We start from the raw sequence: 24,927 nt of genomic DNA on the forward strand, positions 1-24,927 counted from the left end.
TCTTAATGCGCAGTAATAAACTCGGCACTCTAAAGCACCCGAGAGCGTTTTTTTCGATGCCAACCTAACCAGAGTGACGGGAGCGGCACAATTCAGAAAAAGCGCTCAGCTCGCCGAGAAAATGCGATTTAAGCAATAAAATTAAAAATGCTTATAAAACATAAACCAAACGTTGGAGGTGGTCATTTCTTCGTGCGCAGTGAATAACTCGGCACTCTAAAGCACCCGAGAGCGTTTTTTTCGATGCCAACCTAACCAGAGTGACGGGAGCGGCACAATCCAGAAAAAGTGCTCAGCTCGCCGAGAAAATGCGATTTAAGCAATAAAATTAAAAATGCTTATAAAACATAAACCAAACGTTGGAAGTGGTCATTTCTTCATGCGCAGTGATAAACTCGGCACTCTAAAGCACCCGAGAGTGTTTTTTTCGATGCCAACCTAACCAGAGTTACGGGAGCGGCACAATTCAGAAAAAGCGCTCAGCTCGCCGAGAAAATGCGATTTAAGCAATAAAATTAAAAATGCTTATAAAACATAAACCAAACGTTGGAGGTGGTCATTTCTTCATGCGCAGTGATAAACTCGGCACTCTAAAGCACCCGAGAGCGTTTTTTTCGATGCCAACCTAACCAGAGTGACGGGAGCGGCACAATTCAGAAAAAGCGCTCAGCTCGCCGAGAAAATGCGATTTAAGCAATAAAATTAAAAATGCTTATAAAACATAAACCAAACGTTGGAGGTGGTCATTTCTTCATGCGCAGTGATAAACTCGGCACTCTAAAGCACCCGAGAGCGTTTTTTTCGATGCCAACCCAACCAGAGTGACGGGAGCGGCACAATTCAGAAAAAGTGCTCAGCTCGCCGAGAAAATGCAATTTAAGCAATAAAATTAAAAATGCTTATAAAACATAAACCAAACGTTGGAGGTGGTCATTTCTTCATGCGCAGTGAATAACTCGGCACTCTAAAGCACCCGAGAGCGTTTTTTTCGATGCCAACCTAACCAGAGTGACGGGAGCGGCACAATTCAGAAAAAGCGCTCAGCTCGCCGAGAAAATGCGATTTAAGCAATAAAATTAAAAATGCTTATAAAACATAAACCAAACGTTGGAGGTGGTCATTTCTTAATGCGCAGTAATAAACTCGGCACTCTAAAGCACCCGAGAGCGTTTTTTTCGATGCCAACCTAACCAGAGTGACGGGAGCGGCACAATTCAGAAAAAGTGCTCAGCTCGCCGAGAAAATGCGATTTAAGCAATAAAATTAAAAATGCTTATAAAACATAAACCAAACGTTGGAGGTGGTCATTTCTTAATGCGCAGTAATAAACTCGGCACTCTAAAGCACCCGAGAGCGTTTTTTTCGATGCCAACCTAACCAGAGTGACGGGAGCGGCACAATTCAGAAAAAGCGCTCAGCTCGCCGAGAAAATGCGATTTAAGCAATAAAATTAAAAATGCTTATAAAACATAAACCAAACGTTGGAGGTGGTCATTTCTCCGTGCGCAGTGAATAACTCGGCACTCTAAAGCACCCGAGAGCGTTTTTTTCGATGCCAACCTAACCAGAGTGACGGGAGCGGCACAATCCAGAAAAAGTGCTCAGCTCGCCGAGAAAATGCGATTTAAGCAATAAAATTAAAAATGCTTATAAAACATAAACCAAACGTTGGAAGTGGTCATTTCTTCATGCGCAGTGATAAACTCGGCACTCTAAAGCACCCGAGAGTGTTTTTTTCGATGCCAACCTAACCAGAGTTACGGGAGCGGCACAATTCAGAAAAAGCGCTCAGCTCGCCGAGAAAATGCGATTTAAGCAATAAAATTAAAAATGCTTATAAAACATAAACCAAACGTTGGAGGTGGTCATTTCTTCATGCGCAGTGATAAACTCGGCACTCTAAAGCACCCGAGAGCGTTTTTTTCGATGCCAACCTAACCAGAGTGATGGGAGCGGCACAATTCAGAAAAAGCGCTCAGCTCGCCGAGAAAATGCGATTTAAGCAATAAAATTAAAAATGCTTATAAAACATAAACCAAACGTTGGAGGTGGTCATTTCTTCATGCGCAGTGATAAACTCGGCACTCTAAAGCACCCGAGAGCGTTTTTTTCGATGCCAACCCAACCAGAGTGACGGGAGCGGCACAATTCAGAAAAAGTGCTCAGCTCGCCGAGAAAATGCAATTTAAGCAATAAAATTAAAAATGCTTATAAAACATAAACCAAACGTTGGAGGTGGTCATTTCTTCATGCGCAGTGAATAACTCGGCACTCTAAAGCACCCGAGAGCGTTTTTTTCGATGCCAACCTAACCAGAGTGACGGGAGCGGCACAATTCAGAAAAAGTGCTCAGCTCGCCGAGAAAATGCGATTTAAGCAATGAAATTAAAAATGCTTATAAAACATAAACCAAACGTTGGAGGTGGTCATTTCTTAATGCGCAGTAATAAACTCGGCACTCTAAAGCACCCGTGAGCGTTTTTTTCGATGCCAACCTAACCAGAGTGACGGGAGCGGCACAATTCAGAAAAAGTGCTCAGCTCGCCGAGAAAATGCGATTTAAGCAATAAAATTAAAAATGCTTATAAAACATAAACCAAACGTTGGAGGTGGTCATTTCTTCATGCACAGTGATAAAGTCGGCACTCTAAAGCACCCGAGAGCGTTTTTTTCGATGCCAACCTAACCAGAGTGACGGGAGCGGCACAATTCAGAAAAAGTGCTCAGCTCGCCGAGAAAATGCGATTTAAGCAATAAAATTAAAAATGCTTATTAAACATAAACCAAACGTTGGAGGTGGTCATTTCTTCATGCGCAGTGATAAACTCGGCACTCTAAAGCACCCGAGAGCGTTTTTTTCGATGCCAACCTAACCAGAGTGACGGGAGCGGCACAATTCAGAAAAAGTGCTCAGCTCGCCGAGAAAATGCGATTTAAGCAATAAAACTAAAAATGCTTATAAAACATAAACCAAACGTTGGAGGTGGTCATTTCTTCATGCGCAGTGAATAACTTTGCACTCTAAAGCACCCGAGAGCGTTTTTTTCGATGCCAACCTAACCAGAGTGACGGGAGCGGCACAATTCAGAAAAAGCGCTCAGCTCGCCGAGAAAATGCGATTTAAGCAATAAATTTAAAAATGCTTATAAAACATAAACCAAACGTTGGAGGTGGTCATTTCTTCATGCGCAGTGATAAACTCGGCACTCTAAAGCACCCGAGAGCGTTTTTTTCGATGCCAACCTAACCAGAGTGACGGGAGCGGCACAATTCAGAAAAAGTGCTCAGCTCGCCGAGAAAATGCGATTCAAGCAATAAAATTAAAAATGCTTATAAAACATAAACCAAACGTTGGAGGTGGTCATTTCTTAATGCGCAGTAATAAACTCGGCACTCTAAAGCACCCGAGAGCGTTTTTTTCGATGCCAACCTAACCAGAGTGACGGGAGCGGCACAATTCATAAAAAGCGCTCAGCTCGCCGAGAAAATGCGATTTAAGCAATAAAATTAAAAATGCTTATTAAACATAAACCAAACGTTGGAGGTGGTCATTTCTTCATGCGCAGTGAATAACTCGGCACTCTAAAGCACCCGAGAGCGTTTTTTTCGATGCCAACCTAACCAGAGTGACGGGAGCGGCACAATTCAGAAAAAGCGCTCAGCTCGCCGAGAAAATGCGATTTAAGCAATAAAATTAACAATGCTTATAAAACATAAACCAAACGTTGGAGGTGGTCATTTCTTCATGCGCAGTGATAAACTCGGCACTCTAAAGCACCCGAGAGCGTTTTTTTCGATGCCAACCTAACCAGAGTGACGGGAGCGGCACAATTCAGAAAAAGTGCTCAGCTCGCCGAGAAAATGCGATTCAAGCAATAAAATTAAAAATGCTTATAAAACATAAACCAAACGTTGGAGGTGGTCATTTCTTAATGCGCAGTAATAAACTCGGCACTCTAAAGCACCCGAGAGCGTTTTTTTCGATGCCAACCTAACCAGAGTGACGGGAGCGGCACAATTCAGAAAAAGTGCTCAGCTCGCCGAGAAAATGCGATTTAAGCAATAAAATTTAAAATGCTTATTAAACATAAACCAAACGTTGGTGGTGGTCATTTCTTCATGCGCAGTGAATAACTCGGCACTCTAAAGCACCCGAGAGCGTTTTTTTCGATGCCAACCTAACCAGAGTGACGGGAGCGGCACAATTCATAAAAAGCGCTCAGCTCGCCGAGAAAATGCGATTTAAGCAATAAAATTAAAAATGCTTATTAAACATAAACCAAACGTTGGAGGTGGTCATTTCTTCATGCGCAGTGATAAACTCGGCACTCTAAAGCACCCGAGAGCGTTTTTTTCGATGCCAACCTAACCAGAGTGACGGGAGCGGCACAATTCAGAAAAAGCGCTCAGCTCGCCGAGAAAATGCGATTTAAGCAATAAAATTAACAATGCTTATAAAACATAAACCAAACGTTGGAGGTGGTCATTTCTTCATGCGCAGTGATAAACTCGGCACTCTAAAGCACCCGAGAGCGTTTTTTTCGATGCCAACCTAACCAGAGTGACGGGAGCGGCACAATTCAGAAAAAGTGCTCAGCTCACCGAGAAAATGCGATTTAAGCAATAAAATTTAAAATGCTTATTAAACATAAACCAAACGTTGGTGGTGGTCATTTCTTCATGCGCAGTGAATAACTCGGCACTCTAAAGCACCCGAGAGCGTTTTTTTCGATGCCAACCTAACCAGAGTGACGGGAGCGGCACAATTCATAAAAAGCGCTCAGCTCGCCGAGAAAATGCGATTTAAGCAATAAAATTAAAAATGCTTATTAAACATAAACCAAACGTTGGAGGTGGTCATTTCTTCATGCGCAGTGAATAACTCGGCACTCTAAAGCACCCGAGAGCGTTTTTTTCGATGCCAACCTAACCAGAGTGACGGGAGCGGCACAATTCAGAAAAAGCGCTCAGCTCGCCGAGAAAATGCGATTTAAGCAATAAAATTAACAATGCTTATAAAACATAAACCAAACGTTGGAGGTGGTCATTTCTTCATGCGCAGTGATAAACTCGGCACTCTAAAGCACCCGAGAGCGTTTTTTTCGATGCCAACCTAACCAGAGTGACGGGAGCGGCACAATTCAGAAAAAGTGCTCAGCTCACCGAGAAAATGCGATTTAAGCAATAAAATTAAAAATGCTTATAAAACATAAACCAAACGTTGGAGGTGGTCATTTCTTCATGCGCAGTGAATAACTCGGCACTCTAAAGCACCCGAGAGCGTTTTTTTCGATGCCAACCTAACCAGAGTGACGGGAGCGGCACAATTCAGAAAAAGTGCTCAGCTCGCCGAGAAAATGCGATTTAAGCAATAAAATTAAAAATGCTTATAAAACATAAACCAAACGTTGGAGGTGGTCATTTCTTCATGCGCAGTGATAAACTCGGCACTCTAAAGCACCCGAGAGCGTTTTTTTCGATGCCAATCTAACCAGAGTGACGGGAGCGGCACAATTCAGAAAAAGTGCTCAGCTCGCCGAGAAAATGCGATTTAAGCAATAAAATTAAAAATGCTTATAAAACATAAACCAAACGTTGGAGGTGGTCATTTCTTCATGCGCAGTGAATAACTCGGCAATCTAAAGCACCCGAGAGCGTTTTTTTCGATGCCAACCTAACCAGAGTGACGGGAGCGGCACAATTCATAAAAAGCGCTCAGCTCGCCGAGAAAATGCGATTTAAGCAATAAAATTAAAAATGCTTATTAAACATAAACCAAACGTTGGAGGTGGTCATTTCTTCATGCGCAGTGATAAACTCGGCACTCTAAAGCACCCGAGAGCGTTTTTTTCGATGCCAACCTAACCAGAGTGACGGGAGCGGCACAATTCAGAAAAAGCGCTCAGCTCGCCGAGAAAATGCGATTTAAGCAATAAAATTAACAATGCTTATAAAACATAAACCAAACGTTGGAGGTGGTCATTTCTTCATGCGCAGTGATAAACTCGGCACTCTAAAGCACCCGAGAGCGTTTTTTTCGATGCCAACCTAACCAGAGTGACGGGAGCGGCACAATTCAGAAAAAGTGCTCAGCTCACCGAGAAAATGCGATTTAAGCAATAAAATTTAAAATGCTTATTAAACATAAACCAAACGTTGGTGGTGGTCATTTCTTCATGCGCAGTGAATAACTCGGCACTCTAAAGCACCCGAGAGCGTTTTTTTCGATGCCAACCTAACCAGAGTGACGGGAGCGGCACAATTCATAAAAAGCGCTCAGCTCGCCGAGAAAATGCGATTTAAGCAATAAAATTAAAAATGCTTATTAAACATAAACCAAACGTTGGAGGTGGTCATTTCTTCATGCGCAGTGAATAACTCGGCACTCTAAAGCACCCGAGAGCGTTTTTTTCGATGCCAACCTAACCAGAGTGACGGGAGCGGCACAATTCAGAAAAAGCGCTCAGCTCGCCGAGAAAATGCGATTTAAGCAATAAAATTAACAATGCTTATAAAACATAAACCAAACGTTGGAGGTGGTCATTTCTTCATGCGCAGTGATAAACTCGGCACTCTAAAGCACCCGAGAGCGTTTTTTTCGATGCCAACCTAACCAGAGTGACGGGAGCGGCACAATTCAGAAAAAGTGCTCAGCTCACCGAGAAAATGCGATTTAAGCAATAAAATTAAAAATGCTTATAAAACATAAACCAAACGTTGGAGGTGGTCATTTCTTCATGCGCAGTGAATAACTCGGCACTCTAAAGCACCCGAGAGCGTTTTTTTCGATGCCAACCTAACCAGAGTGACGGGAGCGGCACAATTCAGAAAAAGTGCTCAGCTCGCCGAGAAAATGCGATTTAAGCAATAAAATTAAAAATGCTTATAAAACATAAACCAAACGTTGGAGGTGGTCATTTCTTCATGCGCAGTGATAAACTCGGCACTCTAAAGCACCCGAGAGCGTTTTTTTCGATGCCAATCTAACCAGAGTGACGGGAGCGGCACAATTCAGAAAAAGTGCTCAGCTCGCCGAGAAAATGCGATTTAAGCAATAAAATTAAAAATGCTTATAAAACATAAACCAAACGTTGGAGGTGGTCATTTCTTCATGCGCAGTGAATAACTCGGCAATCTAAAGCACCCGAGAGCGTTTTTTTCGATGCCAACCTAACCAGAGTGACGGGAGCGGCACAATTCAGAAAAAGTGCTCAGCTCGCCGAGAAAATGCGATTTAAGCAATAAAATTAAAAATGCTTATAAAACATAAACCAAACGTTGGAGGTGGTCATTTCTTCATGCGCAGTGATAAACTCGGCACTCTAAAGCACCCGAGAGCGTTTTTTTCGATGCCAACCTAACCAGAGTGACGGGAGCGGCACAATTCAGAAAAAGCGCTCAGCTCGCCGAGAAAATGCGATTTAAGCAATAAAATTAAAAATGCTTATAAAACATAAACCAAACGTTGGAGGTGGTCATTTCTTCATGCGCAGTGATAAACTCGGCACTCTAAAGCACCCGAGAGCGTTTTTTTCGATGCCAACCTAACCAGAGTGACGGGAGCGGCACAATTCAGAAAAAGTGCTCAGCTCGCCGAGAAAATGCGATTTAAGCAATAAAATTAAAAATGCTTATAAAACATAAACCAAACGTTGGAGGTGGTCATTTCTTCATGCGCAGTGATAAACTCGGCACTCTAAAGCACCCGAGAGCGTTTTTTTCGATGCCAACCTAACCAGAGTGACGGCAGCGGCACAATTCAGAAAAAGTGCTCAGCTCGCTGAGAAAATGCGATTTAAACAATAAAACTAAAAATGCTTATAAAACATAAACCAAACGTTGGAGGTGGTCATTTCTTCATGCGCAGTGAATAACTCGGCACTCTAAAGCACCCGAGAGCGTTTTTTTCGATGCCAACCTAACCAGAGTGACGGGAGCGGCACAATTCAGAAAAAGCGCTCAGCTCGCCGAGGAAATGCGATTTAAGCAATAAATTTAAAAATGCTTATAAAACATAAACCAAACGTTGGAGGTGGTCATTTCTTCATGCGCAGTGATAAACTCGGCACTCTAAAGCACCCGAGAGCGTTTTTTTCGATGCCAACCTAACCAGAGTGACGGGAGCGGCACAATTCAGAAAAAGTGCTCAGCTCGCCGAGAAAATGCGATTTAAGCAAAAAAATTAAAAATGCTTATAAAACATAAACCAAACGTTGGAGGTGGTCATTTCTTAATGCGCAGTAATAAACTCGGCACTCTAAAGCACCCGAGAGCGTTTTTTTCGATGCCAACCTAACCAGAGTGACGGGAGCGGCACAATTCAGAAAAAGTGCTCAGCTCGCCGAGAAAATGCGATTTAAGCAATAAAATTAAAAATGCTTATAAAACATAAACCAAACGTTGGAAGTGGTCATTTCTTCATGCGCAGTGATAAACTCAGCACTCTAAAGCACCCGAGAGCGTTTTTTTCGATGCCAACCTAACCAGAGTTACGGGAGCGGCACAATTCAGAAAAAGCGCTCAGCTCGCCGAGAAAATGCGATTTAAGCAATAAAATTAAAAATGCTTATAAAACATAAACCAAACGTTGGAGGTGGTCATTTCTTCATGCGCAGTGATAAACTCGGCACTCTAAAGCACCCGAGAGCGTTTTTTTCGATGCCAACCTAACCAGAGTGACGGGAGCGGCACAATTCAGAAAAAGCGCTCAGCTCGCCGAGAAAATGCGATTTAAGCAATAAAATTAAAAATGCTTATAAAACATAAACCAAACGTTGGAGGTGGTCATTTCTTCATGCGCAGTGATAAACTCGGCACTCTAAAGCACCCGAGAGCGTTTTTTTCGATGCCAACCTAACCAGAGTGATGGGAGCGGCACAATTCAGAAAAAGTGCTCAGCTCGCCGAGAAAATGCGATTTAAGCAATAAAATTAAAAATGCTTATAAAACATAAACCAAACGTTGGAGGTGGTCATTTCTTCATGCGCAGTGAATAACTCGGCACTCTAAAGCACCCGAGAGCGGTTTTTTCCATGCCAACCTAACCAGAGTGACGGGAGCGGCACAATTCAGAAAAAGTGCTCAGCTCGCCGAGAAAATGCGATTTAAGCAATAAAATTAAAAATGCTTATAAAACATAAACCAAACGTTGGAGGTGGTCATTTCTTAATGCGCAGTAATAAACTCGGCACTCTAAAGCACCCGTGAGCGTTTTTTTCGATGCCAACCTAACCAGAGTGACGGGAGCGGCACAATTCAGAAAAAGTGCTCAGCTCGCCGAGAAAATGCGATTTAAGCAATAAAATTAAAAATGCTTATAAAACATAAACCAAACGTTGGAGGTGGTCATTTCTTCATGCGCAGTGATAAAGTCGGCACTCTAAAGCACCCGAGAGCGTTTTTTTCGATGCCAACCTAACCAGAGTGATGGGAGCGGCACAATTCAGAAAAAGTGCTCAGCTCGCCGAGAAAATGCGATTTAAGCAATAAAATTAAAAATGCTTATTAAACATAAACCAAACGTTGGAGGTGGTCATTTCTTCATGCGCAGTGATAAACTCGGCACTCTAAAGCACCCGAGAGCGTTTTTTTCGATGCCAACCTAACCAGAGTGACGGCAGCGGCACAATTCAGAAAAAGTGCTCAGCTCGCTGAGAAAATGCGATTTAAACAATAAAACTAAAAATGCTTATAAAACATAAACCAAACGTTGGAGGTGGTCATTTCTTCATGCGCAGTGAATAACTCGGCACTCTAAAGCACCCGAGAGCGTTTTTTTCGATGCCAACCTAACCAGAGTGACGGGAGCGGCACAATTCAGAAAAAGCGCTCAGCTCGCCGAGAAAATGCGATTTAAGCAATAAATTTAAAAATGCTTATAAAACATAAACCAAACGTTGGAGGTGGTCATTTCTTCATGCGCAGTGATAAACTCGGCACTCTAAAGCACCCGAGAGCGTTATTTTCGATGCCAACCTAACCAGAGTGACGGGAGCGGCACAATTCAGAAAAAGTGCTCAGCTCGCCGAGAAAATGCGATTTAAGCAATAAAATTAAAAATGCTTATAAAACATAAACCAAACGTTGGAGGTGGTCATTTCTTCATGCGCAGTGATAAACTCGGCACTCTAAAGCACCCGAGAGCGTTTTTTTCGATGCCAACCTAACCAGAGTGACGGGAGCGGCACAATTCAGAAAAAGCGCTCAGCTCGCCGAGAAAATGCGATTTAAGCAATAAAATTAAAAATGCTTATAAAACATAAACCAAACGTTGGAGGTGGTCATTTCTTAATGCGCAGTAATAAACTCGGCACTCTAAAGCACCCGAGAGCGTTTTTTTCGATGCCAACCTAACCAGAGTGACGGGAGCGGCACAATTCAGAAAAAGTGCTCAGCTCGCCGAGAAAATGCGATTTAATCAAATAAAATTAAAAATGCTTATTAAACATAAACCAAACGTTGGAGGTGGTCATTTCTTCATGCGCAGTGAATAACTCGGCACTCTAAAGCACCCGAGAGCGTTTTTTTCGATGCCAACCTAACCAGAGTGACGGGAGCGGCACAATTCAGAAAAAGCGCTCAGCTCGCCGAGAAAATGCGATTTAAGCAATAAAATTAAAAATGCTTATTAAACATAAACCAAACGTTGGAGGTGGTCATTTCTTCATGCGCAGTGAATAACTCGGCACTCTAAAGCACCCGAGAGCGTTTTTTTCGATGCCAACCTAACCAGAGTGACGGGAGCGGCACAATTCAGAAAAAGTGCTCAGCTCGCCGAGAAAATGCGATTTAAGCAATAAAATTAAAAATGCTTATAAAACATAAACCAAACGTTGGAGGTGGTCATTTCTTAATGCGCAGTAATAAACTCGGCACTCTAAAGCACCCGAGAGCGTTTTTTTCGATGCCAACCTAACCAGAGTGACGGGAGCGGCACAATTCAGAAAAAGCGCTCAGCTCGCCGAGAAAATGCGATTTAAGCAATAAAATTAAAAATGCTTATTAAACATAAACCAAACTTGGAGGTGGTCATTTCTTCATGCGCAGTGAATAACTCGGCACTCTAAAGAACCCGAGAGCGTTTTTTTCGATGCCAACCTAACCAGAGTGACGGGAGCGGCACAATGCAGAAAAAGCGCTCAGCTCGCCGAGAAAATGCGATTTAAGCAATAAAATTAAAAATGCTTATAAAACATAAACCAAACGTTGGAGGTGGTCATTTCTTCATGCGCAATGATAAACTCGGCACTCTAAAGCACCCGAGAGCGTTTTTTTCGATGCCAACCTAACCAGAGTGACGGGAGCGGCACAATTCAGAAAAAGTGCTCAGCTCGCCGAGAAAATGCGATTTAAGCAATAAAACTAAAAATGCTTATAAAACATAAACCAAACGTTGGAGGTGGTCATTTCTTCATGCTCTCGGGTGCTTTAGAGTGCCGACTTTATCACTGCGCATGAAGAAATGACCACCTCCAACGTTTGGTTTATGTTTTATAAGCATTTTTAATTTTATTGCTTAAATCGCATTTTCTCGGCGAGCTGAGCACTTTTTCTGAATTGTGCCGCTCCCGTCACTCTGGTTAGGTTGGCATCGAAAAAAACGCTCACGGGTGCTTTAGAGTGCCGAGTTTATTACTGCGCATTAAGAAATGACCACCTCCAACGTTTGGTTTATGTTTTATAAGCATTTTTAATTTTATTGCTTAAATCGCATTTTCTCGGCGAGCTGAGCACTTTTCCTGAATTGTGCCGCTCCCGTCACTCTGGTTAGGTTGGCATCGAAAAAAACTCTCTCGGGTGCTTTAGAGTGCCGAGTTATTCACTGCGCATGAAGAAATGACCACCTCCAACGTTTGGTTTATGTTTTATAAGCATTTTTAATTTTATTGCTTAAATCGCATTTTCTCGGCGAGCTGAGCACTTTTTCTGAATTGTGCCGCTCCCGTCACTCTGGTTAGGTTGGCATCGAAAAAAACGCTCTCGGGTGCTTTAGAGTGCCGAGTTTATCACTGCGCATGAAGAAATGACCACCTCCAACGTTTGGTTTATGTTTTATAAGCATTTTTAATTTTATTGCTTAAATCGCATTTTCTCGGCGAGCTAAGCGCTTTTTCTGAATTGTGCCGCTCCCGTCACTCTGGTTAGGTTGGCATCGAAAAAAACGCTCTCGGGTGCTTTAGAGTGCCGAGTTTATCACTGCGCATGAAGAAATTACCACCTCCAACGTTTGGTTTATGTTTAATAAGCATTTTTAATTTTATTGCTTAAATCGCATTTTCTCGGGGAGCTGAGCATTTTTTCTGAATTGTGCCGCTCCCGTCACTCTGGTTAGGTTGGCATCGAAAAAAACGCTCTCGGGTGCTTTAGAGTGCCGAGTTATTCACTGCGCATGAAGAAATGACCACCTCCAACGTTTGGTTTATGTTTTATAAGCATTTTTAATTTTATTGCTTAAATCGCATTTTCTCGGCGAGCTGAGCACTTTTTCTGAATTGTGCCGCTCCCGTCACTCTGGTTAGGTTGGCATCGAAAAAAACGCTCTCGGGTGCTTTAGAGTGCCGAGTTTATCACTGCGCATGAAGAAATGACCACCTCCAACGTTTGGTTTATGTTTTATAAGCATTTTTAATTTTATTGCTTGAATCGCATTTTCTCGGCGAGCTGAGCACTTTTTCTGAATTGTGCCGCTCCCGTCACTCTGGTTAGGTTGGCATCGAAAAAAACGCTCTCGGGTGCTTTAGAGTGCCGAGTTTATCACTGCGCATGAAGAAATGACCACCTCCAACGTTTGGTTTATGTTTTATAAGCATTTTTAAATTTATTGCTTAAATCGCATTTTCTCGGCGAGCTGAGCGCTTTTTCTGAATTGTGCCGCTCCCGTCACTCTGGTTAGGTTGGCATCGAAAAAAACGCTCTCGGGTGCTTTAGAGTGCCGAGTTATTCACTGCGCATGAAGAAATGACCACCTCCAACGTTTGGTTTATGTTTTATAAGCATTTTTAGTTTTATTGCTTAAATAGCATTTTCTCGGCGAGCTGAGCACTTTTTCTGAATTGTGCCGCTCCCGTCACTCTGGTTAGGTTGGCATCGAAACAAACGCTCTCGGGTGCTTTAGAGTGCCGAGTTTATCACTGCGCATGAAGAAATGACCACCTCCAACGTTTGGTTTATGTTTAATAAGCATTTTTAATTTTATTGCTTAAATCGCATTTTCTCGGCGAGCTGAGCACTTTTTCTAAATTGTGCCGCTCCCGTCACTCTGGTTAGGTTGGCATCGAAAAAAACGCTCTCGGGTGCTTTAGAGTGCCGACTTTATCACTGCGCATGAAGAAATGACCACCTCCAACGTTTGGTTTATGTTTTATAAGCATTTTTAATTTTATTGCTTAAATCGCATTTTCTCGGCGAGCTGAGCACTTTTTCTGAATTGTGCCGCTCCCGTCACTCTGGTTAGGTTGGCATCGAAAAAAAACGCTCACGGGTGCTTTAGAGTGCCGAGTTTATTACTGCGCATTAAGAAATGACCACCTCCAACGTTTGGTTTATGTTTTATAAGCATTTTTAATTTTATTGCTTAAATCGCATTTTCTCGGCGAGCTGAGCACTTTTTCTGAATTGTGCCGCTCCCGTCACTCTGGTTAGGTTGGCATCGAAAAAAACGCTCTCGGGTGCTTTAGAGTGCCGAGTTATTCACTGCGCATGAAGAAATGACCACCTCCAACGTTTGGTTTATGTTTTATAAGCATTTTTAATTTTATTGCTTAAATCGCATTTTCTCGGCGAGCTGAGCACTTTTTCTGAATTGTGCCGCTCCCGTCACTCTGGTTAGGTTGGCATCGAAAAAAACGCTCTCGGGTGCTTTAGAGTGCCGAGTTTATCACTGCGCATGAAGAAATGACCACCTCCAACGTTTGGTTTATGTTTTATAAGCATTTTTAAGTTTATTGCTTAAATCGCATTTTCTCGGCGAGCTAAGCGCTTTTTCTGAATTGTGCCGCTCCCGTCACTCTGGTTAGGTTGGCATCGAAAAAAACGCTCTCGGGTGCTTTAGAGTGCCGAGTTTATTACTGCGCATTAAGAAATGACCACCTGCACAGGGGCGGCGACTAGGGGCAGAGAGCCGCACTCGGGCGGCGACTAGGGGCAGAGAGCCGCACTCGGGCGGCGACTAGGGGCAGAGAGCCGCACTCGGGCGGCGACTAGGGCAAACGGAGCCGCAATCGGCGGACACCCGGGGAAACAGAGCCGCAATCCGCGGACACCCGGGGAAACAGAGCCGCAATCGGCGGACACCCGGGGAAACAGAGCCGCAATCGGCGGACACCCGGGGAAACAGAGCCGCAATCGGCGGACACCCGGGGAAACAGAGCCGCAATCGGCGGACACCCGGGGAAACAAAACCGCTATCGGCGGACACCCGGGGAAACAGATCCGCAATCGGCGGCATTCGGGGAGTCCATGCCGCAATCGGCGGGATTCGGGGAGGCGGAGTTGTGCGCAGCGGCACGAGTCAAGCATGTTGCCTTCCTAGATGTCGGGTGATGATCGCAGGGTCTGGCGCTGCTGGCACAAAGACCAACGGCGGCCGTGGGTCCAGCGTCGCTGGAGCAAAGTCCGATGGCAGCCGTCGAGCCGATGGCGCCGGGAGGAACCCTGATGGCGGCCGCGGATCCGGCGTCGCTGGAGCGAAGTCCGACGGCGGCCGCGAGTCTGGCGTCGCAGATGGGCGAAGTCCGATGGCAACGGCGGGGCCGGTCGCACCGGGAGGAACTCTGATGGCGGCCGCGAAGCCCATGGCGCTGGAACCTGCTCGAACGACGGGCGTGGATTGCAGGTCGCGGACGGGAGCTGATCCTGGAAGGTCCAAGCGCTGGTCGCTGTGATGGTCGGAGCATTCTGTCACGGCTTCGGAGTGGAGAAATGGAGCAGGGCGACCAAGTGCAGCTTGGACCAGGGTTTATTGCAACAAACTCAAAAAGACTAGCAAACTGACGTGACTAACCAACAAACTAACAAGACTAACAGACTAAATTGTGAAACAAAAGACAGGAACAAAACCAACCGTGACCGTGAGACATGCATGGTCCACGTGTTACACACACATACACAGACACACAGGAAGGGAGGGGCGAGCACACGGACACAGAAACGATGACACAACCAAAACTGGGGACGAGGCATGACACTCGGCACTCTAAAGCACCCGAGAGCGTTTTTTTCGATGCCAACCTAACCAGAGTGACGGGAGCGGCACAATTCAGAAAAAGCGCTCAGTTCGCCGAGAAAATGCGATTTAAGCAATAAAATTAAAAATGCTTATAAAACATAAACCAAACGTTGGAGGTGGTCATTTCTTCATGCGCAGTGATAAACTCGGCAATCTAAAGCACCCGAGAGCGTTTTTTTCGATGCCAACCTAACCAGAGTGACGGGAGCGGCACAATTCAGAAAAAGCGCTCAGCTCGCCGAGAAAATGCGATTTAAGCAATAAAATTAAAAATGCTAATAAAACATAAACCAAACGTTGGAGGTGGTCATTTCTTCATGCGCAGTGATAAACTCGGCACTCTAAAGCACCCGAGAGCGTTTTTTTCGATGCCAACCTAACCAGAGTGACGGGAGCGGCACAATTCAGAAAAAGTGCTCAGCTCGCCGAGAAAATGCGATTTAAGCAATAAAATTAAAAATGCTTATAAAACATAAACCAAACGTTGGTGGTGGTCATTTCTTCATGCGCAGTGAATAACTCGGCACTCTAAAGCACCCGGGAGCGTTTTTTTCGATGCCAACCTGACCAGAGTGACGGGAGCGGCACAATTCAGAAAAAGTGCTCAGCTCGCCGAGAAAATGCGATTTAAGCAATAAAATTAAAAATGCTTGTAAAACATAAACCAAACGTTGGAGGTGGTCATTTCTTAATGCGCAGTAATAAACTCGGCACTCTAAAGCACCCGAGAGCGTTTTTTTCGAAGCCAACCTAACCAGAGTGACGGGAGCGGCACAATTCATAAAAAGTGCTCAGCTCGCCGAGAAAATGCGATTTAAGCAATAAAATTAAAAATGCTTATAAAACATAAACCAAACGTTGGAGGTGGTCATTTCTTCATGCGCAGTGATAAACTCGGCACTCTAAAGCACCCGAGAGCGTTTTTTTCGATGCCAACCTAACCAGAGTGACGGGAGCGGCACAATTCAGAAAAAGCGCTCAGCTCGCCGAGAAAATGCGATTTAAGCAATAAAATTAAAAATGCTTATAAAACATAAACAATACGTTGGAGGTGGTCATTTCTTCATGCGCAGTGATAAACTCGGCACTCTAAAGCACCCGAGAGCGTTTTTTTCGATGCCAACCTAACCAGAGTGACGGGAGCGGCACAATTCAGAAAAAGCGCTCAGCTCGCCGAGAAAATGGAATTTAAGCAATAAAATTAAAAATGCTTATAAAACATAAACCAAACGTTGGAGGTGGTCATTTCTTCATGCGCAGTGAATAACTCGGCACTCTAAAGCACCCGAGAGCGTTTTTTTCGATGCCAACCTAACCAGAGTGACGGCAGCGGCACAATTCAGAAAAAGTGCTCAGCTCGCCGAGAAAATGCGATTTAAGCAATAAAATTAAAAATGCTTATAAAACATAAACCAAACGTTGGAGGTGGTCATTTCTTCATGCGCAGTGATAAACTCGGCACTCTAAAGCACCCGAGAGCGTTTTTTTCGATGCCAACCTAACCATAGTGACGGGAGCGGCACAATTCAGAAAAAGCGCTCAGCTCGCCGAGAAAATGCGATTTAAGCAATAAAATTAAAAATGCTTATAAAACATAAACCAAACGTTGGAGGTGGTCATTTCTTCATGCGCAGTGATAAACTCGGCACTCTAAAGCACCCGAGAGCGTTTTTTTCGATGCCAACCTAACCAGAGTGACGGGAGCGGCACAATTCAGAAAAAGTGCTCAGCTCGCCGAGAAAATGCGATTTAAGCAATAAAATTAAAAATGCTTGTAAAACATAAACCAAACGTTGGAGGTGGTCATTTCTTAATGCGCAGTAATAAACTCGGCACTCTAAAGCACCCGAGAGCGTTTTTTTCGAAGCCAACCTAACCAGAGTGACGGGAGCGGCACAATTCATAAAAAGTGCTCAGCTCGCCGAGAAAATGCGATTTAAGCAATAAAATTAAAAATGCTTATAAAACATAAACCAAACGTTGGAGGTGGTCATTTCTTCATGCGCAGTGATAAACTCGGCACTCTAAAGCACCCGAGAGCGTTTTTTTCGATGCCAACCTAACCAGAGTGACGGGAGCGGCACAATTCAGAAAAAGCGCTCAGCTCGCCGAGAAAATGCGATTTAAGCAATAAAATTAAAAATGCTTATAAAACATAAACAATACGTTGGAGGTGGTCATTTCTTCATGCGCAGTGATAAACTCGGCACTCTAAAGCACCCGAGAGCGTTTTTTTCGATGCCAACCTAACCAGAGTGACGGGAGCGGCACAATTCAGAAAAAGCGCTCAGCTCGCCGAGAAAATGCGATTTAAGCAATAAAATTAAAAATGCTTATAAAACATAAACCAAACGTTGGAGGTGGTCATTTCTTCATGCGCAGTGATAAACTCGGCACTCTAAAGCACCCGAGAGCGTTTTTTTCGATGCCAACCTAACCAGAGTGACGGGAGCGGCACAATTCAGAAAAAGTGCTCAGCTCGCCGAGAAAATGCGATTTAAGCAATAAAATTAAAAATGCTTATAAAACATAAACCAAACGTTGGAGGTGGTCATTTCTTCATGCGCAGTGAATAACTCGGCACTCTAAAGCACCCGAGAGCGTTTTTTTTCGATGCCAACCTAACCAGAGTGACGGGAGCGGCACAATTCAGAAAAAGTGCTCAGCTCGCCGAGAAAATGCGATTTAAGCAATAAAATTAAAAATGCTTATAAAACATAAACCAAACGTTGGAGGTGGTCATTTCTTAATGCGCAGTAATAAACTCGGCACTCTAAAGCACCCGAGAGCGTTTTTTTCGATGCCAACCTAACCAGAGTGACGGGAGCGGCACAATTCAGAAAAAGTGCTCAGCTCGCCGAGAAAATGCGATTTAAGCAATAAAATTAAAAATGCTTATAAAACATAAACCAAACGTTGGAGGTGGTCATTTCTTCATGCGCAGTGATAAACTCGGCACTCTAAAGCACTCGAGAGCGTTTTTTTCGATGCCAACCTAACCAGAGTGACGGGAGCGGCACAATTCAGAAAAAGTGCTCAGCTCGCCGAGAAAATGCGATTTAAGCAATAAAATTAAAAAATCTTATTAAACATAAACCAAACGTTGGAGGTGGTCATTTCTTCATGCGCAGTGATAAACTCGGCACTCTAAAGCACCCGAGAGCGTTTTTTTCGATGCCAACCTAACCAGAGTGACGGGAGCGGCACAATTCAGAAAAAGTGCTCAGCTCGCCGAGAAAATGCGATTTAAGCAATAAAATTAAAAATGCTTGTAAAACATAAACCAAACGTTGGAGGTGGTGATTTCTTAATGCGCAGTAATAAACTCGGCACTCTAAAGCACCCGAGAGCGTTTTTTTCGAAGCCAACCTAACCAGAGTGACGGGAGCGGCACAATTCATAAAAAGTGCTCAGCTCGCCGAGAAAATGCGATTTAAGCAATAAAATTAAAAATGCTTATAAAACATAAACCAAACGTTGGAGGTGGTCATTTCTTCATGCGCAGTGATAAACTCGGCACTCTAAAGCACCCGAGAGCGTTTTTTTCGATGCCAACCTAACCAGAGTGACGGGAGCGGCACAATTCAGAAAAAGCGCTCAGCTCGCCGAGAAAATGCGATTTAAGCAATAAAATTAAAAATGCTTATAAAACATAAACAATACGTTGGAGGTGGTCATTTCTTCATGCGCAGTGATAAACTCGGCACTCTAAAGCACCCGAGAGCGTTTTTTTCGATGCCAACCTAACCAGAGTGACGGGAGCGGCACAATTCAGAAAAAGCGCTCAGCTCACCGAGAAAATGCGATTTAAGCAATAAAATTAAAAATGCTTATAAAACATAAACCAAACGTTGGAGGTGGTCATTTCTTCATGCGCAGTGATAAACTCGGCACTCTAAAGCACCCGAGAGCGTTTTTTTCGATGCCAACCTAACCAGAGTGACGGGAGCGGCACAATTCAGAAAAAGTGCTCAGCTCGCCGAGAAAATGCGATTTAAGCAATAAAATTAAAAATGCTTATAAAACATAAACCAAACGTTGGAGGTGGTCATTTCTTCATGCGCAGTGAATAACTCGGCACTCTAAAGCACCCGAGAGCGTTTTTTTCGATGCCAACCTAACCAGAGTGACGGGAGCGGCACAATTCAGAAAAAGTGCTCAGCTCGCCGAGAAAATGCGATTTAAGCAATAAAATTAAAAATGCTTATAAAACATAAACCAAACGTTGGAGGTGGTCATTTCTTAATGCGCAGTAATAAACTCGGCACTCTAAAGCACCCGAGAGCGTTTTTTTCGATGCCAATGTGGTGAATTCTCTTCGATGGTCAGCTGGTCTTCCAAACAAGATGGTGAAAAAGTGGCTGGCTTGGGGAAGGAAAACTTCAGTCACAACATGGCTGATTGGGGAAAGATTTTATTCAACCGATGTCAGAGAGAAGTGTCTCGCGCCCTAGCCAAGATGTCGAGTCCCTTTGTCTACTCTCGTCCTAAACCTTATACTCTTGCGCTTCCCTCCACGCGGGAGCGCGCAGATGGGGCTGTTGGCTGACCTATGACCCCGCTGTTGCCCCCCCCATCTCTACATCCTGTGTATCTTAGCAGTTGTTAATGGAAGCCAGATGTGTCCGGCGCCAATGAGTCTACCTTCCTGGACCAAGCCCCAAACAATACCACACGAACCTGACCCGAACATGCCCTGGTCGTACTTAGGCTTAATAGTGAGATGAACATTGCATGATACCAGAATAAAAATTCACAACATACCCCCCTGCCGGGGCACATCAAGTGCCCCGGCAACAACTCAACACGAAAAAGACATCGGTACATCCAAAAACCTTCCCCCAACCATTTTATGGTTTTCGTCTACAATTTGGACCTATTTGTCTCATCCTAAACCATGCTCAAGGCATGCTACTTAAGGTTACATTAACTAGGAAAGCTCAACCTAAGTTAATAGCAAATTTCTCCCTGACAGCAATCTGAGGCCTCTCAGGAACCACATTTGACCAAGATCGAATCCCCCAACCCCATTAACTGATTGACGCCGTCCGCACACCCCCCTTCGGTAATATATCACCAACGCCATCAATTTGGAGAGGAAAAGTTTGCTGTGGCCCGTTAGAAGCCCCAAAAAGCTGCCGGACCGCCGTCGAAAAAACCTCGCCAATCTAATGACGAGGAAAAAGAGGGAGGCCCATTCTACACCCCCGGAGGCGCCTCTCACCTGGCGAGAGTCAGGTGAAGGGAGCTCCGGCACGCACCACATTTCACAAAGCGTAGCATGAGCCCTAAACACGGCAACAAGCAGAACCATGACCCTCAAATACAGATCGCTCAACATGCAACGTCGTATCGTAAACATGCCACGGGGCAAGCAAATGAGGTCACATAATAAAGTAAATAACATGGCAACAAAACAACGATGTAACACAGTGAGGTATATAAAAACGAATCGTCAAAGCATGCAAGAACATTAAACCCGTTGTTGCGCTGCCCCCCTCGCATGCACAAGTGCGTGCAGATATGAAATCCAGTCCACTGAGCCGTCAGTGGAAAATAGCACTAGTAGTAGACGGCACTGTCCCGGGCCGGCTGTCCGTTCAGTGTCCTCCTGTTGCTTATGATGGCCGTTGAATCCCGTGCAAGGCCCCGGTCTGCAGCCAGGCGACCTATGACAAGCTAAAGCTACTGTCTGCATCGAGTGACTTTAACAGTGCGAACATGCGGAGTCATAATGTCAAAGGCCGCAGCCCAGGCCGGACGTCCATCCGGCCCCGACGGCCACCGCTGGCAGGGCAACACAACCCGATAGCTCCAGTGTTTCCAGCCCCCTCAAATAATTATTTGGCGGTGATGGGGCAACGAGGAAAAAGCTGTGTCAATCGTCTCATCGAAATCTCATCAGAACGCCCGAGGGCTCCCGACACCTACCCCTCGTTTCCAGAGGCCCACGCGGTCCCTGAAACAAACAAACAAACAAACAAACAAGCAAACAAACAAGCAAACACTCCAGGACTTATTCCCCTCATTTCTCGTCGTGCCGACAGCGTTGCTAGCTCCCCCCAGTCACAATGTAAATTCTACCTGTTCCTGGTAGCCTTTCCTGTCGCAGATGTCCCTGTCTCAATCACACTGTCATCTTTCTGAAGTCCCGTCAGTCATGTCACTTCAGCCGCTCTTTTTCCCGTCCAAATACTATTTGTCACCCCCAAATTCCTTCTTCAGTCTAAAGATGTGTAGCATTCTCAAACCGGTACCCCTCACAATACTGTAGTTTCCTAGGTCTGTACCTTTATGTATCTGTGCCTTATGTTTGAGCCACCTCACTGTTCAAACCAGTCATCATTCTGAAACAACGCTCACGTAATCTTTTCAAAACGGTACAGCCACTCAAATCCTTTCTGTATTCGTTATGCAAACTACTCGTCCTAAAATGTATAATTAAACCTTTGCCCTGTAATAGCAGCTTTAATGCAGTCACGCGTTCAGAAATTTCCCCCTTCCTTGTCTCTGGCCCCGTCGTCCTCTGACATTCAATGACCTTCCAAACTTTTGTCGTGTACTGTGCCACTGTCCATTCCCAAATCACTGTATGATTTGTCCTTCGTACTTTGTCATTGAAAAACCTTAAACCTTATTGTCACTAAATTGTTACCACGCTTCGCATCCATTCCAGGCTGTTGTCCCCCGTTAACTCCCTTTCTTTCGAGATGCTTCTTCCGCTCCTTCCGTCACTGCTAGTTGAATTCTGGTGTGTCCTGTTAAAGCTTAAAAACAAGTGAATTTGGAAAAAACTTTGTATATCACAATTACAAATTGCCACCTACTCACCCCTTTCTGTTTTACCACTCCCCCTTTTGACACATTCACCCAATGTGTCATTACGTATCAAAAGGAACCTGCAAAGCGTCCCCTCTCATCACCACACTCATTGTAGCCAGGCCCACGGAACCTCTAGCTTCCATCCGGGCCCCGGGACCGTCACCCCAAGTCTCTGAAACTTGACTGTCCACCACACACTCGGCAACACACACAAAAATCAGCGCACTCCTGTCAGTGAGCTTATAGCCCTGCTGACAGCGGACATTTGTACACACAAAAACAGACATCAAGTATCAAAACAAAAACAGTCATAAAATGAATCCTGGCGCTCGGGGATCCTGTCCTGAAAACCATGTAATCAACAAGTTCATTATAAAAACCAAAAGGGCAAGGGTTAAAATATTCTTGTAAATTCAACACAAACGTTCCACGAACGCAATCGACAACCTGCAAGAACGAAAACAAGTTACGCAAGCAGCGCGCAATCCGCTCCTTGGCTGGCGGCCGTTGCTGCTGCTGCAAAAAATCAAGTCACACAGAAAACCAAAGCAGAGCTCGCTCATGTCGCAAGCAAGCTCAAGCGTCAAACATTTGGTCACTGTCCACCTAGTCCGTCACCCCGTTGGGTGAGCTCAAGGTCGTCACACGTCAAATTGTCCAGAGTCTTGATGTTCAATACTAGTTCTGTCTTGTCTGACCATAACACTGAAATGGGCCTTCTCCATCGAACCGTTTGGTTGTCGATGGTGCCCCTGATTGATCATTGAACCATGGTTCCGGTCAGAGCTCATCACTTACCAGTTCCAGTCCCTCCGATCTGTACCACCCCTTCAGGTGAGAGGAATCTTATCCTCAATGGCAAACACATCACCCCAACTTCAGACCTCTCTGGCCAATCATACTGCGCACACACAGCCGTAGATGATCACATGCGCACTCACCCATCCACACACTCACGGACACACTCATCCGTCTCTATCACTCAGCTCTCCCCCCAAACCAAGCAGAGTTAGTATCTTAGTGTGTAGGCAAATATTGACTCCTAATAGTGACTCTTCACATTCGGACATATTCGTCAACATGACCTATTGTAAAATCTCCAATTCAATTTTCCATAAACTCGCCCATCAGATTCATCGCAAATTGTCATATATGTCTATCTGAGGGACTAACCGTGGGACCCGCGTTTTGAGGGAGCCCCCATAACCTCAGATTGGTCCTACAAACTCGATCTCTATTACTTATGTTAATTAAATTCAATAAAGATGGGTCAGACTATTCTCTCTGGCTTTTTACGTCATCATTTGGCTCACCCCCTTTTTCCCCGTTGTCTTGCTCAAAACTGTTTCTCAGTCTGCTTCTCTTTATTGCCCCTCTTGGCGAGTCTCACTCCCCCCCCCTTTTTTTTTTTTTTTCTTCTTCTTCCTAAAACTCCTGCCTGTCGCACCATCCAACACCTCTCCCTACTTCCTTAAGTGGTCGCCTATCACCACTCCTTTCATCAGCCCACTCGCGCGGTCTGCCCCCCTTCTGCAAAGCTGCAGCTCCACACAGGGAGCGCCGAGCCTTCTCCCTCGAATGAGCAGTTTTTAATGTAACTTACGTCATTGCTGTCCAGATCTTCTATCCTCAATCTCTCCTGCTGTCAATCCCTGTTAAAATGGCAAATTCCTACTTGCTCCAATCCGACCCTTGACAATGGAGTTTTCCCTTATCAGACCTTCGAATATCTACGTCCTCCTATTATCTTCGCCTCCACCTCTTAGTAGTTCTTTTGACAGAATCTCCTATTGGTAACCCTACAGCGGACTGTTTAGCATATAATCCCTTACTCCGCTCTCCTGCTTCTACATTGCCGTGTGGGTGCAGTTGAATTTGAGCCCTATCTCAGTCATTATCTTGTTACCTGTGGCCTTGTGCGACTCCTATGCATGAATGTGTGAAAGTCAAAAATTTAACGTAACCAACTTTCTGCCTACCCAACCTCCACTATGGCGCAACAAACTTCTATAGTATTGAGTAGGTACATCGAGCGTCCTAGCTTCCTCTTGACTGGATCCACTTTAGTCTAGATGTCCTATTCTAAAATTTATCTAACTCGATTTCTACTTCTTATGTCTGGTGAGCCAAAACATCAGATCTCGCACCTGTTTCTCACCGTTTTAGCCTACTTGTCTTATTCAAATCTGTTCAATCTCTGACCATGATGCTTCTCTCTGTAGCTCTACGCATTATTCAATCCTTTATCAAATCTCCTCAGTTCTGTCAAACCCAGTGCACAATGAAGCTCCTGTCCACTCTAACCCAAGCCCCACGAGGTCTTAGCACCGCCAGGAGTGCGATTTGGCCGTCGGACATTTCAAGTCCATATCTTCTGCCGCACCTCACCCTCTCAAGATGGTGTCCTTTTGTTGTTGCTTCAGAGCCAACACATCCATCACTCTCGAATGAGTCCATTGTTCAAATGTCCATTTTTTCTTCAACATTGTGAGTTCCTCCACTTCTCACTGTCTTTTCTCGTCTCCGAGGATGTTGTCTATCCTCCGGAGTGTACTTGCCCCCTCCAAGCACAACAACAGTCTTACTTTGTCCTTGCCAAAGGTCAAAGGTGCCTCAAAGCCAGGCATCGTCTTGTAGTCGTCCGCGGCTGCAGGCGGAGTCTCGGGGTCGAGTTTTCAGGGATCCTGGCACTGAGAGAGACAGACTGGGACACCAAACTTGTAAGGCTATCTCCAAATGTAGCTGCTGCCCTCCATTCACTAGTAACGTTTGTTTACCAAAAGTCGAATTCTCCTAGTAACAGCAATGTCGTATTTTTATTGTAAGTCCTGCAACTCCTCCTATTGTCGAGCTACGTTTTGTCTATAGTTCTAATTTAA

This window comes from Syngnathus typhle, unplaced genomic scaffold (assembly GCF_033458585.1).
Source record: "Syngnathus typhle isolate RoL2023-S1 ecotype Sweden unplaced genomic scaffold, RoL_Styp_1.0 HiC_scaffold_23, whole genome shotgun sequence".
Classification (NCBI taxonomy): Eukaryota; Metazoa; Chordata; class Actinopteri; order Syngnathiformes; family Syngnathidae; genus Syngnathus; species Syngnathus typhle.